Source organism: Heterocephalus glaber, unplaced genomic scaffold (genome assembly GCF_053883595.1).
Source record: "Heterocephalus glaber isolate CG9 unplaced genomic scaffold, H.glaber_assembly_v1.0 deba00001806, whole genome shotgun sequence".
Lineage (NCBI taxonomy): Eukaryota > Metazoa > Chordata > Mammalia > Rodentia > Bathyergidae > Heterocephalus > Heterocephalus glaber.
In genome coordinates, this window is record NW_028258481.1 from 239,386 (window position 1) to 251,936 (window position 12,551).

A 12,551-nucleotide genomic window follows, 5' to 3' on the forward strand; every position below is an offset into this window, starting at 1 on the left:
GCCCTTGATTTTTGTTTCAGATAACTAACTCCTGAGAACAGCAATGCTACTGATTTATGTATGTTGATTTTATATCCTGCAGTTTTACCAAATGCATTTATTTGTTCTAGTAGTTTTTAATGGGGCTTGGGTGCATTTCTATACATATACTACCAGCTGCAAACAATGACAATTTGAATTTTCTTTCCCAATTTGGATTCTGTTGATCTCCTTTTCTTGTCTCGACATAAGGCTTCCAGTGCTGTTAAGTAAAAGAGGTGAAGTGAGCCTGTTTGTCTTGTTTCAGATCTTAGAGAGAAAATGTACAGCTTTGCTTCCCCTTCAGTATAATGTAAACTGTTAGTGTACTTTAAATGACCTTTATTATATTAAGATATTTCCTTCTACAAACAATATTGTCAACATGTTTATGATGAAGAAATTTTGAATTTTATCCAATTTATTTTTTGTTTATTAAAACGACCGTATGGTATTTGTCCTTTATTCAGGAATGTGGTGTTTCATATTTAAACGCTTGTTTGAACCATCCTTGCATCCTTGAAATGAATTCCACTTTATTATACCCAATAACCATTTTATTGACCTTTTGGATTGGATTTGTTAGTATGTTGTTGAAGATTTTTTCAGCTTCTCTTTTATGAAATGTTTTGGTGGAGATACTGGATTAAAGAGGGGTTTTGGTATTGGGGGATATTTTTGCTGCTTGACTTGTCTATTTCATTCATTTTTCTGTTGTATTTGATTCTCTTTGTTGTACCTTGTAGGGAACAGGGAATGGGGACGTTACTAGAACCTCTCCAGCAAGGCTTAGTCTCCTGTGAGCCACAACAGCACAAGACGAATTAATTTAGTACACAGGAAAGGTAGAAAACGTGAGACTTTGAGACGAAGCTGAGCTTTAGGCCTGATCAGTGCTGCTCTGGTTAGCAAAGACTAAAGGCCTGGAGCTTGCCACACTTTATTCAGTACACGGGGAGAAACAAATGTAACAGATGACTGGGGATAGAGGGTTCAGGACATCAGGAGAAACAAATGAAACAGATGATTGGGGTTAGAGGAGTCTGCGGAAATCGTAGAACAATGAGGAACTGTGCAGATGAAGATTTTGTTCCCCCCAGGGTGTCTTCAGCTGGTGTAGTCTTGTCCTGGAGCATCACAGCATCACCGGACCATTGAGGTCTTAGTTGACCAGAGGCCAAAATGGAGGTAGGTCTCAAAACGCCTTACCTGGGCTGTAGGCAGGAGAACTAGGCCTAATCAAATGAATTTTCCCCCAAATCATGTAGAATTGCTCCCGACAACACCTTGTTATACATTCACGTGTCTGGCTTATTTTGTTGTCTACGCGTTTTGAAGTGAGGTCCACTCTTAAGAAATCTCATCTTAAATGCTTCAGTGCTTTTATGTTTTGGGCTCCAGTTTCTCATCTTCCCTAAGGTGTATCATGCAACCTTCCCGAAATAGGTCTAAACCTCAACGTGATATTTTATCTTCTTCTCACATTTGCCTCTCTTCCTGATATTATTACCTGATATTATTTTCCAATTTCACTTACACAGAGTAAGAGTAAAAGCTCAAATGAGCTTCTGACTGAAATATAGACATAACTTTGCAAATCATTTCCCTACCCTGAACTTGAAATTGCATGCGATCTGAAAATGCAAATTCATAATCTCTTGTTTGCAGCTTTTCTAATATCAAGAGTATCTGGGGAAGTAATCTTTCTGCACCTTATGATATTTGTCCTTCGTTCAGCTAATGTGCTGTATCTTATTTATAGGCTTCTTTGAACCATCCTTCCATCCTTGAAATGAATTCCACTTTATTATAGCTAAACCCTTTCTTAATGTCCTTTTGGATTGAATTGGTTAGTATGTTGTTGAAAATTTTTTAGGCTTGTCTTTTATGAAATGTTTTCATGGAGATACTGGATTAAAGAGGGGTTGGGTTTGGGCACACTTTTTGTTGCTTGCCTTGTCTATTCCATTCATTTTTGCATTATTATTTGATTCTGTTTGTCACACCTGATTATACATTTACGTGTCTGGCTTATTTTGTTGTCTACTCGATTTGAAGTGAGGTCCACTCTTAAGAAATCTCATCTTAAATGCTTCAGTGCTTCATTATGTTTTGGGCTCCAGTTTCTCATCTTCCCTGAGGTGTATCATACAACCTTCCTGAAATAGGTCTAAACCTCAATATGATATTTTATCCTCTTCTCATATTTGCTTCTCTTCCTGATGTTGTTACTACCTGATATTATTTTCCAATTTTGCTTACACATAGTAAAAGCTCAAATGAGCTTCAGATTAAAATACATATAAAACTTTGCAAATCATTTTGCCACCCCAAACTCCAAATTGAATATGATCCTAAAATTCAAATTCACAACTTTTGTTTGCAACTTTTCTAACACCAAGTGTATCTGGGGAAGAAATCTTTCTGCACCTCCTTTCCTGACAGTGTTCAGCTCATCCTGATCCTGAAGGCACCTGAGTGCATTTGTCTGATGGTCTGCTTCTAAATGTTTACTGACCATGTGTGTGTGAGTGAACAGATGGATGGATGGATGGATGGATACATACATACATTTACTATATTTCACCTGAGTGAATGTTAGGATCCAACATTCACAAAATTATGTCTGGTGAAGTCATTTTCAAATTTCATACTGCTTCCATACATATAGCATTTTGGGTTTTCTAACTACTTGAGTAATAATCCCCATTTTAGCCTAATTTTTAACTTTATTTGCTTCAAATATAGCACTTTATAACTTGGGCAGAGTTAAAGTAACATGCATTGGAGTGGTTGTATGCCCATACCCTCTGTCCCATATGAAAAACAAGTGGTGGTATTACATTACTATAGTTTGCCAAAAGCACCTACTTGTTGCAATATAAAATTACTTATATGGTCAACTTGAGGAATTTGAACTTCAGGGAAGTGAAATTATAACCTAACATCAAAACCATGTTATATTTTCTCCTGCCTTAAGATTTCTTAGCAAAGCTTGCAATATTTTAAATTATTTTCTAATACATCATTTTAATTAGGTTTCAAATATCTTCATTCATTTGGAGAATTTCAATATGTAGAATCTTTTTCCAGGAGCATTGATCCTATTTTTAGGAAGTAAATCACCCTGTTGTTATGTTAAACTAGAAGATAATTTAGGGATATTCCCCTGGGAACATCTCCTGTGGGCTTCCTCATCAGGTGGATAAATGGATATATACAATCTAAATGAGTAATCCATCATAAATTAACCTGGAATTTGCTGTTCCATATATAAGAGAAATACTGAGATTATTGGGAGAATATTTCAGAGATCTAAAAATTCAGATCAATTTCTTTTTAGTACACATTTTAGCTTTTTAGCACACTGCATAAACCCTTTTATTATTGCTTACTGCATAGGTGAATACACTATATTCATCTATATCTGACATACAAATTTCTTTGTAAATATATAAAACTAACACTTCCTACTAAACAAAGAAAATAAAAAATACTCGTGATATGTTCGTGAGAATAAATAAGGATTATCTAAATTAAGGGTATGCTTTCATTTTCCTAATGGAAGGAGACATTTCACCTCAAATTATGAACAATCAGGAATCTGCAAAAAGAAAGCAAGAATACATTCAACCTGTTAACTCTCAGGAAGGAAATATTTTGCTATAAAAACAAAGACAATCAAAAATCCTTTTACTAGCTCTATAATCTAGAAGCCAATTTAGATTACTGTGTATTTCTAATCATTTTCTAGTCAATGTTTTTTTCAAAACTCCATGCATATTAAGAATTGTGCTTTGACTCACTGCCCTGGGAATGGCGGGATTTGGGTGTGTAACTTACAAAACAAAGCTCTGGTCTAACAAGACGCAGAGCAAAGACTCTGAGACATAGGTGCACTATGAGACATGTAGGGTTAAATCTTGTCTCTGGCACTTGTTATCTGCAAAGGTGAAGTAAATTAGTGTACAAGAAGTTTTGCTCCTCTAGCAAATACTCCACAGCTGTTACATTTTCTCTCACCTTTGCAAACTTAGTGCTTAAATGCTGAACCCAAAATATTTGCAGTTTCCTGTCTATTTTAACTGGGTGTGAGCATATGGTTTCTCACTGATCTTCACTTGACCTTAGCCAAAAGGCTGAGAAGCGATTGTTGTTTTTATTTTTTTGGTACCGGGGATCGAACTTGGGTTCTTGCGCTTGCGCAGCAGGTGGCGAAACCACTGAGCTAAATCCCCGGCCCGTTTCTCACTGATCTTAACAGTTAGTCTTATGTTATTAGATTCTTCAAGAATCAGAGTCATTGTCTCAGAGCCATTGTATCAAAATATGTGAGGCCTTTCAATATGTGCTTACCCTGTGCTTTCTTATTTTAAAGTAATATAGTACATTGATTAAACCAAATTTTCATTCATCTCAGCTCTCCTACTCCCGTTTCCTCTGTCCAATTTAACAGAACCACTATTGGTATAGTATTTTAGCATCTTCCATATCTTTTTATAAAATATATTTGCCATAATATGATAGGAAAGATAAATGTATACATATATATGTCTGTATATATATAATTGATTTTAAGTGGTTTTAATATTAAATCAGTGAAACTGTGATGTTAACATCATTTTTAAATGGCTCTTTTAAAATCTCATATAACAATAAGTTGTTGAGATTTAATTTTCATGACTGCTAAATAGTTATCGCCAGCACTTAAACAAGATAGGAATTTGTTTCTGAATCTGTTGTCTCCAACACAATCCAGAATGGAGTTCACATATTTTTATTTTTCATCTTGCTCACATTTTATAATCATGAGTGGAGTATATATATATCTGGATCATGCATGGTAATTTTCAGGCCATCCACATCCTATGAATAATTTCCAATCAACTGGATAGCACAAAAATGTTTCAATATTGGATATACCCATTAGCATTCACAGAAAATATTTTGAGGAAATTTAGTTAAACATCTGTAGCTGTATTAAGTTTGCAAATCAACTCAAATTGTGCAAATTCAAAGGAAACAATCACATGCCATTGTGGTGAGTTTAAACACTGTTGAAGAGAATTTATAGTACTTGAATAACTGGATGTTCCCATGCAAATAAGCTGTTCCCCTACATTACTACACATATGACTTCACGTGGATACATGTGACTTCACGTCAACAGTTTTGGTAATGAATCCTTAAATATGGGAAACAAATCAAAAATGAAACACAAGAAACAAATAAAACAAATACATGAATCAGCTTTATCAAAATTAAACAGCAACAACTGTTGTGTGTTGCTCTGATCTGAATGCGGCACTCTGATGTTCATGGGGTGGAAATGGAATCACTAAAAACAATGTTCAGTGTATTTAGAGTTCATGCAATTGAAAAGAAAACTGGGGTTAGTTGAGGTCATGAGGATGTGGACCTGAAAAGAGTAGTCGTGTTTTCAGTTGTTGTGATTGTGGTACATAATAATCACATACATGTGGGAGAAGTGGCCCTATAAATTGTATCTTGATCATTTTTATTGTCCTTTGTCCACCACCCTCCCTTTTCTCCCTTCCTCATCTCAAATAATTTACTGTTTGCTTCCTAGCAACTCTGCTGTATTTTATTCTTTAAATTATTTATATCTTAGTTTTCTCCTGTAAAAGGAACCATTCAATCCTTAACTTTCTGTCTCCCTTCACTTAACATTATGGTCTCAACATCATTCATTTTCCTACAAATAACATGAATTTACTCTTTCTTATGGCAGAGTAAAATTCTATTTGGTGTGTATACCGCATTTTTATGTACATCTCCATTAAGGGGTATATAGGCTATTTCAATTGTTTAACTATTGTGAATTCTGCTACTGTAAACAAGGATATGGACTTATCACTAGAGTATGATGACTTAACTCTTTTGGGAGAATATCTGGAAGGCAATAGCTGAATCACACGCAATTTCTATTTTTAATTTAAAAACAATTTTTGAAGAATCTCTATTCCAATTTCCATGGTGGTTTTACTACCTTACATGTTGACCAACAGTGTAGAAGCTTCCTTATTCCACATATCCTTGCCAAGATCTTTACCTTGTTGTGTTCTGGTTGATGGCTGTTCTCACAGGAGTGAGATGCAAGCTAAAAGTTGTTTTGATTTTCCTTTCCCTAAAGGTGTAAGATGATGATTTTTAAATGTACTTATTGACCATTTGAACTTCTATTTTTGAAAAATGTCTCTTGATTTCATTCATCCATTTTTTTCATCCATTTTTGATTGGAGCATTTATTTTTTGTGTCTCAACTGTTCAGTGCCACTTGTATATTCTAGATACTAATCTATTTCAGAGGAAGAGTAGGCAAAGCAGTTTTCCCCTTCTGCATGTGGTATTTTCACTCTGTTGATTGTATCCTCTTTTCTGCAGAAGATTTTCAACTTAATATAGTGCCATTCCCTGACTGTTAGTATTATGTCTTTTGTGATGGGAATTCTGTTATCATTTTCCACTCAGGAAATATACAAAAATACTGGTATGCAACTTTACACAGAAATGGTTTTATGAAGTAAACCACTTTGAATTAGCAAGTGCTGGGAAGTACATGAAGAACTGACACACACATTATTAATGTTAATACAAACTGGATTAATTATTGCTGGAAACAGTTCCGGTGGTTCTCATAATGACAATCATGGAAATAATATAATGTTCCAAAATTCCACTCCTTGATATATAATCACAATACTGTAAGATACAAACTGCCTAAGTACAGGTACTTGAAGTACTATTCACTATAGCGTGAACACCTATAACCTTCATCTGAGGCTCCATCAGTAGCATGGTACCTTGTTAGTGGCTCCTGATCAACTGCTTGGACATCATACATTGCCAAGAAAAAAATATAAAAGTATGGCACATATTCCTTCAATTCATAGTATTGTTTATTGTTCATTGTTTTCACAGTACCATGAACGGTAATCTTCTGAAAATCTTCAAGTCTACTGTAGGCGATTTCAGCATGAAGAATATCACTGAAGTCACTGTATTTATACTCACAGGGCTCACAGACAGTCCTGACCTGCAGACCATCCTCTTTTGCTTGTTTCTTGCAATTTACCTTTTCACCCTCGTTGGAAATATAGGACTGATTGTGTTGGTCATTGAGGATTCCCGGCTGCACAACCCAATGCACTATTTTCTCAGCGTGTTGTCTTCTGTGGATGCCTGCTATTCCTCAGATATCGTCCCAAAAATGTTAGTAGGTTTGGTGACTCAGAATAAAACGATCCCATTCTATGGATGTGCAACACAGTCATTTTTTGCTACTACTTTTGGGACCACAGAATGCTTTCTCCTGGCGGCAATGGCTTATGACCGGTATGAAGCCGTCTACAACCCCCTGCTGTATTCCGTGAGCATGACATCCAGGGTCTACCTGCCACTCATCATCGCCTCCTATGTTCTTCACGCTATTGTGCACACGGGGGCCACTTTCAGCCTCTCCTTCTGTGGGTCCAATGAAATTAGACATATCTTTTGTGATATCCCTCCTCTCCTCGCTATTTCCTGTTCTGACACTCATATCAATGAGCTTCTACTCTTGCTCTTTGTGAGCTCCATTGAGGTGGTCACCATCCTGGTTGTCCTCATCTCCTATGGCTTCATCCTGTTGGCCATTCTGAGGATGCGTTCTGCCGAAGGGAGGAGAAAAGTGTTCTCCTCGTGTGGCTCCCACCTAGCTGGAGTGTCCATTTATCACGGGACAATCCTCTTCATGTAGGTGAGGCCGAGTTCCAGCTACTTCTTGGAGCACAACATGGTGGTGTCCATATTTTACACCATCATCATTCCCATGCTGAATCCTGTCATCTACAGTTTGAGGAACAAAGATGTGAAAAGGGCAATGAAAAAAGTTTTCAGAAAAATTTTGTGTAAAGGTAAAATGACTCTTTAACATCGAGCATTACATTTTACAAATCAGTCTATCTAAATTATCATAATTCTGGGGAAGTGTTAGTTCATGAGTTCATTTAGTTCATTATTTCCTTTTTACTCTTTTGTACAAGATTTCAATTTAGTTAGCACATGTTTGCAGTACATAATGCTAACATTCATCTTAGGGATTAGGTACCTGTAGTTAACACATCTTTCCTGATTCCTTTTATTCCCTCATCCCTCCCCCTCGCGTTAATTTTATATTCATAGTTAGATTTATTATACAGGCAGAATAAAATGTGACATTTAGTGTTTCTAGAATATGTTAATTCATTTTTTAAAATAGGTTGTTCACACATAGTCATGGGTTTTTCTGCTCTTATTATCACGCATTTAAAAATAAAGTTTGTAGAAAACACTCTACACTACTTTTATACTGTAAAATATCCTTTTCTTATTAAATACACACACATATGCCTCACACATGCATACACACATATATGTTGATACTGATTTTGTTAGTGGGACAGGGCAGCCACGGAAGCATAGCAGACTGTGGATCTGTCTTTTGTCTCTCTCCCTCTCTCTCTCTCTCTCTCTTTTTTTTTTTGGCTTTTGGGTCTTACTGTGTAGCCCAGGCTGGCCTTGAACTCACAACCAACCTCCTGCCTTGGCTTCTCAGGGGCTGAGATTCAGGTATACATCACTGAGCCCTGCCGAAGACTGCATATCTTATGTGGCAGGAATTTATTTTTTCACGGTTCTTGGGTGTAGATGCCCAAAGCCAAGGTATTCACCAGGAGGATTTCTTTGGGGCTTTTTCTCTGTGGTTTGTTGATGGATATTCTTTAAACCTCTGTGTTCATGTAGTCTTTCCTTTTTATGTGTCTGTTGCCCAAATCCCTATTTCTCATAAGGACATCAGGCACATTCAATGAAAGCTCACGCAATAGTCTTCATTTTAAGCTATTGCCTCTTGAAACAGTATTTTTCTAAATACAGACACATTCTGAGGTACTCAGGTGTTTGCACTTCAACATGTAAATACATGCTTATGTGCATACATAGATATACTATATGTGTCTATGTACTCATGTGCACCATGGCAGAGAAGTATAGATACATGCATTCTTTCTAAATGCATCATGCTGTATTTCACCCCTACAGAAGTTAAATTGTTAGGGCCTCATAAGCACAGGTCCTGAGTTCAGTTCTTGGCACCCACACAAAAAGATTAAATTGTGTAATTCCCCACCATTGATACACCTGAAGTTGTGTATAATTTATAGCTGACTAGCTTTAAAAAATGTCACCTAATCAGTGCAAAACTAGAGATTTTTTATGCTTAGACTACTTTTCATTAAGTCCTTAGGTTCTGACTCTCATCCAATGTGTAGGTCAATACATTTGCAGCAGTCTGATTCTGACCTGAGATTCAGATAGCACCAGTAACAATTCCAAATTCCGGGGTGTTGTTTCTGGGCTGCTTTTCATCCTCTCTTACTGTGTCACCTACACACAGGGCATAAAACCCATTATTTGCTTCCTCCCAAAAGACAGGAGATGGTCTCTAATGTTTATCAAGATGATATTTAATCTTCAGAATTTTTTAAAAGGAAAGCACTGATCAGAGAATGGCACATCACCATGTGTGCAGAGCACCCCTCTGGTCATATATTCCTGCTGCAGTAGCTCTGCTTTTGCTTTGAAGGGGCTCTCTGTGCTCTTCACATAGTTCCTTCCTCCAAACAGGAAGGGAGAGAGGAAGCCAAGTGTCAGACCACGGAGCCTTATGGGTAGGAAGACCCAACCCTACCTGAGTGTCTGTACAAACAGAACAGCCTGAGTGCCTAGATCGGCACTGCAGAGCCTGCTCCTGCCACCTTCTCCAACCTTAGCAGCAGAACAGGATGTGAAATTCTACCCACTGGGGAGCGGGGGTAGAACTCAGCACCAGATCTGTCTCCAAGCTCAATTCCAGGCCCATGGCAGTGAGAACCAGCCTGAGGATGAAAATAAAAGGTGCTGGACCATGCCAGGCCCAGAGTATAAGGCTACTGAGCATCCCTGGCATTGTCGAGCAGAGACCTACATGTGGTGGACAGACTCACCTTCTACCTGCATCAGTTCCAGCCCTAGAGTCCTGCTCGGTAGGTAGAGGTTGGGGCTCTTCCTAACAAAAGGATTTGCTGTGGTATGCGGTGTACTGGGTTTTTAATCCAAGCCCTGGCCTCAATTCCTTCTTCTTTGCACAAATTTCAAGTTGGGGGAAGGGTAATGCTGACCACCTTTCCTTCTGCCTTCTTCAGCATTTTTATACCACAGCCAGGCTCTGTGGTCTGTCCCTGACTTCCTCAGCTGTGTGAAAAAACAGTAGGTTTGTGGTGCAGTTAATGTTGAATGTTGAGGCTCTGGACCCCTGAAGATATGCCTCATCTGCAAGCCATCTGCACTCCTAAGTTTAAAATATTTTCATTAAGCAAAGAAATTCTAACCTTTAATATTCTGACATGGATTCAATATATATTTCAATTTTCTATGGATTTTAGGCTTATTAAATTCCCCCCAAAAGGCGTGGAATTCATGAGGGCAGAAGGATACACCCGACCCTTCCTGCTGTGTGAATACAAGAAGTGAAGCTTCTTGGAGTTGCAGGTCACTGCTGGTCCATGGGCTGCAGAAGGGGTGTCCTGTGAGGGGTGAGGGACTTGACCTTTGTGAAGTCACACTCATCATTTTCTTCAAAACTTTCTTACCATTCTTGCTCTGCAGTTTCTTGTTAACTTCATCATCACTCTGCACATTTGTGTCACCTTCATTACCACTCTGCATGTCCTTTGTGCCACCAGGCATGCTCTGCACTTTCTTTGGAGCCATGCTGGATTGAATAATACTATACAGTGCCACACTGCTAACGAGAACACAAGTAAGTTTCACAAGTGTGCACAGGTCTGTCTGTGAGGCAGCCAGGATTACAGGTCAGAATGGGGAAGATGACCACACTCCTGTTCCTATGGGGAAGGAACAAGATGGCTGGGATTGTATTCATCACCAAATGTCAAGTTTGTGAACAGAAGCAAAATTCTACTGAATGTTTCTGTTCTTGAACCAAATTGTTCATGAACAAAAGCATTCTTGAACTGAGATATTAGTGTACATCTACCACATGACCCAGAATTTCCTCTCCAGTGGATATGTATTATACAGAGAAAATGAAATCTGTATGGGGGACAGAGGAGAAGACGTCCGCACCACCACATTCATTGCAGCTCTCTTAACAAAAGGTATGGGCTGGAAGACACCTCAGTGTCCATGAAATAGTGATGGTATAATAAACATGTGGTACATATACACAGTGGAATACTATTTACCCAAAAAATGAATCAATCCTATCACTTATGAAAACTTGGATAGAAATGATCTTCTTACTCTCATTGGAAACTTAGGGTTGATTATGATGGTCGTTGGGGATTCCTGGCAGGACAATCCCATGTACTATTTTCTGAGTGCCTTGTCTTCTGTGAATGCCTGCTTTTCCTCCACTATTACCCCAAATATGTTGGATGATTTCATGTCAAAGAAGACAGTCATTTCATTGCTTGAGTGTGCAGCACAGATGTTTTTTGCTGCAATGTTCGGGACTAGAGGACACTTTGTTTTGGCTGCAATGGCTTATGACCGCTACGTAGCCATCTACAACCCGCTGCTGTACTCTGTGAGCATGACACCCAGGGTCTACGTGTCACTCATCACTGCGTCCTACCTTGGGGGGATTCTGCATGCCACTGTGAACACAGGGGCCACTTTCAGCCTGACCTTCTGTGGACCTAATGTCATCCAACACATCTTCTGTGATATCCCTGCTCTGTTTGCAATTTCTTGCTCTGACACTCACAGGAACCAGCTTCTATTCTTTTACATTGCTGACTCTATTGAGGTATTTACTGTACTAGTCATCCTGGTATCCTATGGTTTCATTCTGTCAGCTAGTCTCAGGACATGCTCTGCAGAAGGGAAATGAAAGTTCTTTTCTACATGTGGCTCTCACCTCACTGCAGTGTCCATTTGCCACGGAACACTTATTTTCAGGTATGTGAGACCCAGTTCCAGCTACACCTTGGAGCACGACATGATGGTGCCCATATGTTACACCATTCTGATTCCCATGCTGAACCCCATCATCTACAGGTTGAGGAACACTGATGTCTAGGAAGTGACTTAGAGAGTGTTTGGGGAAAAAATAATTTATGAATAAAGTACAATTTCACCCCAAAATTGGTACTAAGATTAAAACTGATACTCTTTATGTCAGTATAAAGAGAATATGAAATTGTTTAATTTCCTAATTTTTCTCTTCACGAATATTTAAGATAATGAATACAAGCAATATTCTCCTGTGATGCACTGAAAGCAGAGATAAACTATCTCCCATCTGCTTTCACAGTGCTGATACCGGTATGTGTTTATGTATCCATACTCAGATGTTGGTACTGCTGCCATGCACAGTACACACACGGCCTATACATATGTGACCTTCAGCATGTTGCATACTACCTTCCTAAGCCGAACTAAATTGTGTTTCACTTTCCCCTAAATCCATCTGTAAAGAATTTTGTAGG

General features: G+C 38.2%; 2 pseudogenes across 1 annotated transcript; both read left to right on the forward strand.

Moving 5' to 3' along the window:
• The first annotated feature begins 597 nt into the window (after positions 1–597).
• Positions 598–7,951, forward strand: LOC101711666 (olfactory receptor 5T7-like; annotated as a pseudogene). The gene is made up of 2 exons (XR_015448308.1): positions 598–1,206; positions 6,961–7,951. The product of XR_015448308.1 is annotated as an olfactory receptor 5T7-like (transcript).
• A 2,013-nt stretch (positions 7,952–9,964) lies between these two features.
• On the forward strand, positions 9,965–12,142 carry LOC101711302 (olfactory receptor 5T7-like; annotated as a pseudogene).
• The last annotated feature ends 409 nt before the right edge of the window (positions 12,143–12,551 follow it).